General features: G+C 52.9%; 1 pseudogene; it reads left to right on the top strand.

The window, feature by feature from the left end:
* Positions 1 to 4,788: 4,788 nt before the first annotated feature.
* Positions 4,789 to 8,073, top strand: LOC129323842 (SMH class II histocompatibility antigen, beta-1 chain-like; annotated as a pseudogene).
* The last annotated feature ends 857 nt before the right edge of the window (positions 8,074 to 8,930 follow it).

The following is an 8,930-nucleotide window of genomic DNA, read 5'->3' as shown; positions in this document are numbered from 1 at the left end:
CCCATTCCCTGAGTAAAAAAAGCCTTCTTCAATAATTCAATGTTGCCTAGTTTGTGAAAAGCCCAGACAGCGGGAGCTCTCCTGACCTCTTCAGGCAGGCCATTGCACAAGGATGGGGCCACCCCAGAGAAGGTGCAGCAGCTGATCTTGGCATTTGCAGGGCTGCGTCTGAAGAGGGACCCCTGCAGATGAGCCAGGGTGCCATAGTAGAGTACAGGGAGAGAGGCCGCCCTGCAGGTTCGGCTGGGAAGGGCTTTAGAAGCCATAGCCGAAACCGTAAATTGAGCCCGGGAAGTGAGGGGTAGCCAATGGAGGGACTGCTGAGTGGGAACCACGTGCTTGCGCTGCCTAGCTCCTGGTAACAACCAAGCCACAGCGTTCTGCACCAACTGGAGTCTCTGAGTTTGAGGGGAGACCCATGCAGAGGGCATCACGGTCGTCTAGCCTGGGTGTTACCGTGGCCTGAATGCAGGGGGCCAGCTGAGCCTCCTGAGGGTCTGCTCCCGCCCATCACTTCCCAAGGGGCTGGTGTCCTGCGCCTCTAAGTTCCTCTGAGCCAGTATTCACTCTCTCTTTCCTTTTTTATCCTGCCACTTCTAGTCTTTGTCTGCATTTTACTATCGTAAATAGAGTTGTTTTTTAGCTTCCCAGGTGGAGGCAATGGACCAGAGAGAGAGAGCCCCCCTAGGAACAGGGAAGGACAGGGGACACTGAAGGAAGATGTTCCCTGCACAGGCGTCAAGGAGATCCATTCTCCGCGCCCGGATCAGCCCCCACAGATACCTTCAGCTGCTGTTCTTTCCGGCGCAGCTCCTCCCCCTGCTGCTTGAGCTGCCTTTGGAGCTGCTCCACCAGCTCTTCCGCCTGGGCCAGCCGATTTGTCAGCCGAGCCACGGAAGCCCCGCAAAGCTAAAGAGAGGAGGAGGAAGGGATCAGGGCCAAGCAAGAGGCAAGACAAGCAAGAGGGCATTTTCTGCATGAGAACTGTGGAGCAATCTTTATGGATTCCTTAAAAACAAGGGCCCCACCCTGGCCATTTTTGATGGAGGAACAGATCCAATGCTGGCTCAGGCTGCCCTGGAACGAGCAGATCCGATTGTGGGCGGGGAACACCTGCGGCACACACCTGAGTGCCCATGAAACGCCTTTCAGCCTATTCAGCGACTCTGTGCTCTAAAACTGAAGGCTAAACTCTTGCGCATTTTTGCCTTCAGCAAATGAGGTGCATCCTGGAAGTCGCACACCACATTATTCATGTGTTGCCTGGTGCGATCCCGACAAGGAAGGCTGCCGCGGCCGGGTCAGTGCATGTAGTTTTAAGGCAGCTGAATACTGGCTCAGTTTTAAAAAATTACAAAAGGTACAGGACTGATTCTTACGTTTAATATTCATTTTACTTCATTTATATATGCCTTTCTCCCAAAGGGGGACCCAAAGCAGCTGACATCAAATTCCCCTCTCAAATCTCTCAAATGCTTGTGGGCCAAATGTTGCCCGACCAGTTGGGCGGGCAACATTTGGCCCACAAGCATTTGAGAGATCGCAGTCGGTTAAATCAATAAAACACAACCAAAGAAGTTTAAAACTATTCCATTGTGAATTACAATTTATACAAAGAAAACAGCAGGCAAAGTCTTTTTACAGTACTTACCCCACATTTAGGGCACGAAAAGCCCCCGACTCTCCAGTTGGACATATTTTGTCTGTGGACGAGTATAAGGGATTTTAGTACTAGCTATATTTATTTCACCCAGTTTAAGCTACATTTTCAAAGAAAAATATAAAGGAATTTATAACGAGGCAATAAAACATGAAAAATAATGAAAGATGTGTGAAACCTAGAAGCTGAAGACAAGGAGACCCCTCTTTGATCAAGTCAACCATTCATATCCCGCAGCGACCCATCCGTTACCCCGTCAGCTCCACAAGCACAGGGACAGAGGCCCGTTGTCCGCCGTTGTTACCCCAGCCACGGACATCGAGAGGGCATTCCCTCTGAACGTGGGGGGCTCCATTGAGCCACGCTGGCGAAGAGCGTCCAGAGGAGGCTTGGAGGCTCTGCCTTCGAAGCAGAAGTGCATTGAAAAAGTGCATTGAAGTGCATTGAACATTTCCTGTTGGGAGTGAAGGGCTGTACACTGTACCCTACAGTCTCTCTACACATTGCAAATTATTTGAGGACGCTCAAGTGCAGGGCGGCATGTGCGTTCCTCAATTCGCGTGCAGGCTGTTTTCGTTTGGCACACGTACCCACTGATTTCTAGGCAATTCTGCTTTGTTTTCACTGTGAGAACAAGTCTTGTAGGCGCCTTTGCCTTGCCAGTTGGCATTCCTTAAACTGTCAAGATGTGTAGTTCAAACAGGCTATTTTGCACAAAACTCCCAGATGAAAGCGTCTTCCTGGCGCGATTTCACGTGAGAAATCGCATGTTTTGGGTGTTTTGCAGAACACTTCATCGTCCGGTGAGTTGTGTGCAAATGGCCCAGGTCTTCAGCCCCGCTCAGCACCAAGTCCGAAGCCCTCCCTTCTGCCTGGCTCTGTGACCCACCCTTCCAGATCTGATGTCAAGGAATCTCATCTCTACAGCATGGCTGGAGTCGGAGTTTCGCCAGCCAACGTGAATGTCGCTGAAGGCACCCATAATCACAACCTTCCACCTTCGGCCGCCTCCCTTATTTCCTTCTCCAGCGCTGGCTGTTCAAAGGCGTTTACGGGCGAATTTAGAGGGCCCCCTGTACCTGTGTGGATTTTTGCAGCAGACAGGATCCTCTTGAACCCCAGCCCCCTGCGGGCGTGGCTTTTGTCAGGGCACTTGGACGAGGGGGATCCTCTCCTGCTCCCCTGCAAACCCCCAAGTTGCAAGCCTTGGGATACAAGACCCCAGGAAACCTGGGAGCCTCAACAGCAGGCACATGACGCACCTCACACAGAGGAGAGGCAGAGGGGCTCCGTCGCAATACTCAGAACGCTGACAATAATCACAAAGAGCAGAGCTCGCAATATACACTCACCAGCCGCTACAGCACAAGGCCTCCAAATGACCCACCTCACTCAGTGGGGGGCACAGGGGCTCACAATGACCCACCTGACTCAGCAGGGGGGCAGAGTGCCTCACAATGACCCGCCTTAGTCAGTGGTGGGGCAGAGGGACCCACACTGGATTGAATATTCATGGGCTCTTGAAGACATGAATGCCAGTAACCCTCCCTTATGTCTGGAAACAGGGCTGTCCAGGAGCTACTGCTGGAACTGAACGCTGCAGTCAGAATATATTTTTTAAAAGGCAGCACAACCAGGCCGTGGTGGATTTATGTCGCTGTCATTAAAAGGTGTTCTGCCCCAGCCACAGCACACAAGCGCACTTTAACTGACCCCATGAATGTGGCCCTTGGCTCCCTTTCTGAGGCTGGTATCCTTATGCTGCTCAAGGACAGAAAACAGCAAAGGAAAGCCCCCAGTTCCCCCCAGCCCACATCCCCTCACCCCTCTCCTTGGCCAGAGTACGTAGCCCACGACTGAGGGGAGGGGACAGAGGACTGGGGGCCATTTATCCCCCCTTCTATCCCCCATTTTACACCAGGGACGGGAGGGCTGACCATCCCATAATGATCTCCCATTGTTCAAAAGTGGAATCAGCTGCCTAGGGAGGTGGTGAGCTCCCCCTCACTGGCAGTTTTCAAGAAGAGGCTGGATGAATACTTGCCAGAGATGCTTTAGGCTGATCCTGCACTGGGCAGGGGGTTGGACTAGATGGTCTGTATGGCCCCTTCCAACTCTATGATTCTATGATTCTATCTCCCCCACCACGGCCTCCTGATCTACTCTGCCACTCGGTTCAGAGATTAAGATCAAGGGCTGAAGAACGGGCAGGAGCAGACAGAGGGGGTGGAATACTCCAACGAGTTCCAGAACGGAGACTGGACCTTCCAGAACCAGGTGATGCTGGAGATGGTGCCCAAGCGGGGGGATGTCTATGCCTGCCAGGTGGAGCTCAGCAGCCAGGAGGAGCCCCGAACTGTGCAGTGGGGTAGGAGCTGGCGAAGATCTCTGTTCACTCTTCATGACAGCAGAGGAGACGTCGGCAGAGGAGGGGGCTGTTCTTGGGGGGGCCCTGAAGGTCTCCTCTGCAGGCCTCTCTCTCCATCAGCTTCTCCAGGTCAGCAACCCCACCAGCCTCAGGGAGACAACAACTGAATGTGTTGAGCACACACTCAAGAGGCAGAGAATCGGGCCTGTGGAACTCTCTGCACTTCACTGGAGAGCCCCAACTCCCCTCCTGGCTTTCCACCTGGTTGTTCAAAGGTGTTCAAGGGGGGAAGTGGGCGGTCATCTGTACCTGGCTGGATTTCTGTAGCAGGAAGGATACCGCTGAACCCCAGCCTCCTGCGGGCGTGGCCTTTGCCAGGGCACTTGGACGAGGGGGGCTCCCTCCTGCTCCCCTGCAAACTCCCAAGCTCAGCAACCGAGTTGGACGCCGGCTGATGACGCACCTCACACTGAGGAGGGGCAGAGGGGCGCGCAGTATTCACTGCTCTCAGCCAATGATCCACCTCACTGAGCAGTGGGGCACAGGGGCTCACAGTGACCGACATCGTTCAGTGGTGGGGGAGAGGGACCCACACTTTATTGAACACTCAGTGAATGTTTAAGACATTAAGATGAATGCCAAGAACCCTCAGTTAGGCCTGGAAGCAGTGCTGTCCAGGAGCTACAGCTGGTACCGAATGCCGCAGTCAGAATAAATTAAAGATGGCACAACCAGGCCATGGTGGGTTTATGCCGCTATTATGAGGTGTTCTGACCCAGCCTCAGCACACAAGCGCACTTTAACGGCAACCGTAAATGTGGCCCTTGGCTCCCTTTGTGAGGCTGGTAATATTAAGCTCCGCCAACTTCCTTGCGTGAAGAAACAGGCCAGCTTCGACCTCCAACCATACATCATGTTCGAGTCCTGCTGGACATGGCTGTGCCTCTCGTGCCCAGAGTGACGTGTGGGCCACAGGCGCAGGGCTTGAAACCATAAGGCGTCCTAGCAAGACCTGAATGCGACGCTCCTTGTGGCAGTCCAACCCCACCCCACCCCCCTCCAACCGAGGAGGTTAAAAGCCAGGCCCTTTCCATCCCTCTGTTTTCTCTATCTCATGACAATCCCACCACAATGACAGAAAGCAGAGAGCAAAGGAAAGCCCCCCCCATTCCCCCCAGTCGGCATCCCCCACCCCTCTCCTTGGCCAGAGTACGTAGCCCACGACCGAGGGGAGGGGACAGAGGACTGGGGATCACTTCTCCCCCCTTCTCTCCCCCCCCCCATTTTACACCAGGGATGGGAGGGCTGACCACCCCATAAGGATCTCCCATTACAAGAGCCTCTCAGAGAGGGGCATAAGCCTAACTCGGATTTTGCAGCAACTTTCCTGTGGCTTCCTGTGAAGAAAGGTTTCCACTCTGACCAAAACTTTTCCCACACTCCGGGCATTTATAGGGTTTCTCCCCCTTTGTATTCTTACCCCCCCCACACACACACGCACACACATGAATGGACAGTCAAGGAGTCTTGACTGGAAGAGACTCGTCCTGGCATGCTGTCCCGGTGGGCCACACATGTACATCTCAGGCGGGCCAAGGGCGTATGTCCATTCTTACTGATTCCCCCTGATTCCCCCCTACTTAACTAGAAGAAAAACAAACTCAGACTCAATTTCAGTTCATTCCAGGCTCACTACTTCATTGCATTCTTCTGCTTGGTGAAATGCAGAGTCTCCTGCCTACACAAAGATCTGACTGGGCCAGGAATTCTGTCTTGTCATTGGGACGGACTCAGCTTCAAAGGCTGGGATTGCCGGGCATGGAAACAGCAGCAAGGAGGGGAGGAAGACTGACATGTGGGGGCCCCCCTCCCCATGGCTAGCCTGAAAGGACAGTTGGTGCTGGAATGCCCAGGTGACAGTTGGTGCCCGGGGGGGGGGGGGGTTGTCTTCTGCCCAGGGAGGCTCAGCCAGAGGGGCCTCTGTGTGAGGGAGGAAGGGGAATGGGGGGGGGGGGAAACATGGCATTTATGAAGCACGTCTAGTCCTTGGACTGAAGTGGGAAAGACAGGCCTAACTTCTGCGTAGACCCGAGAGATCTGGGAATTATGGTTGGCCAAGGGAGTGGGCAGAAGGGAGTCTCCCCTTCGGCATTAGGAAAAGGGTTACAGCTGGGGCATAACTCGAACTCCTGCCCAGGATCGTTGATTGAGTGGAGTCCCCTGAGGTCTGGAGAAGAGGCGAAGTAGTGCTGTGTGGGTCTTGAACTTGGAGCACCTCACTTGTGATGGACTGCCCTCCTCAGAAAGAACTTGGCTGGGAAACTGCCCCACTTCTAAAGGACGGGGGAAGAAAGAAAGCTGAAGCTAAACCACGACCACGCTACTGAAGGCTTCCCAGCCCAGGATTCACCTTCATACACTCGGTGAGGAGAAATTTTACCTCAGGGTAGAGGAAGGTCAGCCCAGGCCTGAGTTAGACGACGAGGGTTTGCAACATCATCAATAAATATTTAGTCATCTAGTTTGCATTTTATGATGTCCCTTAAATCATGTATCTTTGTCACAGTTTTCTGACGTCCCGTGGATTTTAAGGGGAGGAGGCAGGAAAAGTGAAGAGCCCCAGACTAGCGGCTCGCTTGACGGAAGCAGAGTGTGTTACTCGGCGTTCTGCAAACAGAGACGTCTTGCTGAGAAGTGATTTTTTTAAAATGTATTTTCATTCTTTATAGTCCGCCTTCCACACTAAGACTCAAGGTGGATTACACAGTGTGACTCAGTGCAGTACACAGACATTTCAATATTTCAAAATCCTCTTTGTTTTGTTATTTTATAGTTGGCGTAACTTTCTGTCTGTTCTTTGGTGAGAAACACAGGGTACAGATCTTTTATTTAATAACATGATTATCTTCACCATTAATGACATGATGACCATACAATTATCCCCACATTGCTGGGGATGTGGGAGTTGGAGAGGGCGGAAAGAAGGCCTTCCTTCCTCATCTCTGTACAAGTCAAAGGTCCTTTGGGAAGACAGTGCAGGTATTGGGGGGGGGGGGCCTGGAGGGACTGAGGGCCTTTTGGGAGGGGGGCCGAGCACGGCCCTCTTCTCTCAGCCTGAGCCATGTTACAAGTTCTTGGTTGTCGCCAGAGAGCGAATGTAGGAGGGGCTGGACGAGGGTCTAATGATGCAAAACAACTCTTGGAGCTTGGGCAGCAAGATGGGACTGTGGCAGTGGGACAGAGAGCTGTGCTTGTGGGTCTGTCCGTACAGGCTTGTGCATGGACCAGAAGGGGAGATAGTGGATCATCAGCTGCCCTGGTGGGTGGGAGAGGCCGAGATTGTCGCATTCGAAATGTCTCAGCTGTGTACATGATACCAGCTTCTTCTTCATCTGTCTATGCTTTTCTTTTTCAGCTGTGTCTCTGAAATGCTCTCTCTCCTTTTCTTTGCTCCAGTTCATCCCCTGGTGAAGTTCTCCCCCACCCAGGCAGAGCCCCTGTCCCACCACGGCCTCCTGATGTGCTCTGCCACCCGGTTCAGAGATTAAGATCAAGGGCTGAAGAACAGGCAGGAGCAGACAGAGGGGGTGGAATACTCCAAGGAGTTGCAGAACGGAGACTGGACCTTCCAGAACCAGGTGATGCTGGAGACGGTGCCCGAGTGGGGAGATGTCTACGCCTGCAAGTGGAGCACAGCAGCCTGGATCAGCCCCTCACTGTGCAGTGGGGTAAGAGCTGGGCGGCCTTCCCCCTTCCCCCTGCAGACACAATCGCACAGAGTGGGTGGGAGTTCCAAGGACCTGGGTCTACTCTGAGGAGCCCTTGCCAGTATGTCGCATGTGGACCAGACTCTCCCTGTGAAATCCTTGGGCACAGAGACCGAGTCTTCCACCCCCCTCAATCCATCTTCCCACACGAGGCTCCTTCTCGTCTCCCAGAACCACAGACATCGGACTCTGCCGAGAGCAAAGTACGAACAGGGACCATGGGGTTCGTATCGGGGCTAATCTTTGTGGCTGTGGGATTCGTAGAGGTAATACCATAAAGCGGTAGCCTCCTCGTAGAGGTTGGACCGTACAGCAGTACTTCTCTGGAATATGTAGTTATGGCATCGGCACAATGTAAGAGAAGCTGAATCCACACTTACCGGCACAGCGCTAAACAGTCCGAATGATCGCGTTTTCCTGGCGTGTTTTATGACGTCATCGGGCCACGATGCCGCTGTCATAGTGCAATGACGTCAGAAAAAGCACCAGGAAGACGCGGTCATTCCGACGGTTTAGCACTATGCTGGTAAGTGTGGATTCAGCCAGATACCGTTCCGGTTTCAAATGCAAGGCCAGTCCCAATCTCTCCAAAGTGGCCTCTGTATTGCTGACCACTAGACAGACCCCTGGGGTATGGCCACCACAGATGCATGGAATCTGCTTTTGCAGAGGAAACCAGCACTGATTATGGACCGAGAGAGGAAGTTTGGAGAATCTATTCAGCGTTAGGTGTCCCCATTTGAAAGCAGTTCTGTCTGGTTTGTGTACTGAAAGAAACCTCCGTTCCCTTGGTGGTCTTTATATGGTTTGAAATGCAAGACAGGTAAGGATCCAGTACACAAGGAGTGGCCCTCAGGGATGCCAGGATACTCTCAATGGCCCTCACTGTGACTGGGTCAAAACAGACGGCACAGCTGATTGCTCCTGAGCCAGTCAAGAGTCAGATTTAGAAGTCAAAAGATGTTGCAATTTTTTAAACAATTGGCCTTTCTGTGAGCCAGCCGATGCAACGGTTGCAGAGAAGTACCATTCCTTTGCCGCAGTCACTGCCTCTTCATAGTCTTCCAACAGGCTTTGCAGCATGCTCGGTGAGAATCAGCGCGAGTTTTCACGGAGTTTTCTCAGTGATTGGCAT

Source organism: Eublepharis macularius, chromosome 1, assembly GCF_028583425.1.
Source record: "Eublepharis macularius isolate TG4126 chromosome 1, MPM_Emac_v1.0, whole genome shotgun sequence".
Classification (NCBI taxonomy): Eukaryota; Metazoa; Chordata; class Lepidosauria; order Squamata; family Eublepharidae; genus Eublepharis; species Eublepharis macularius.
This window is presented reverse-complemented; position numbering and strand designations above follow the sequence as displayed.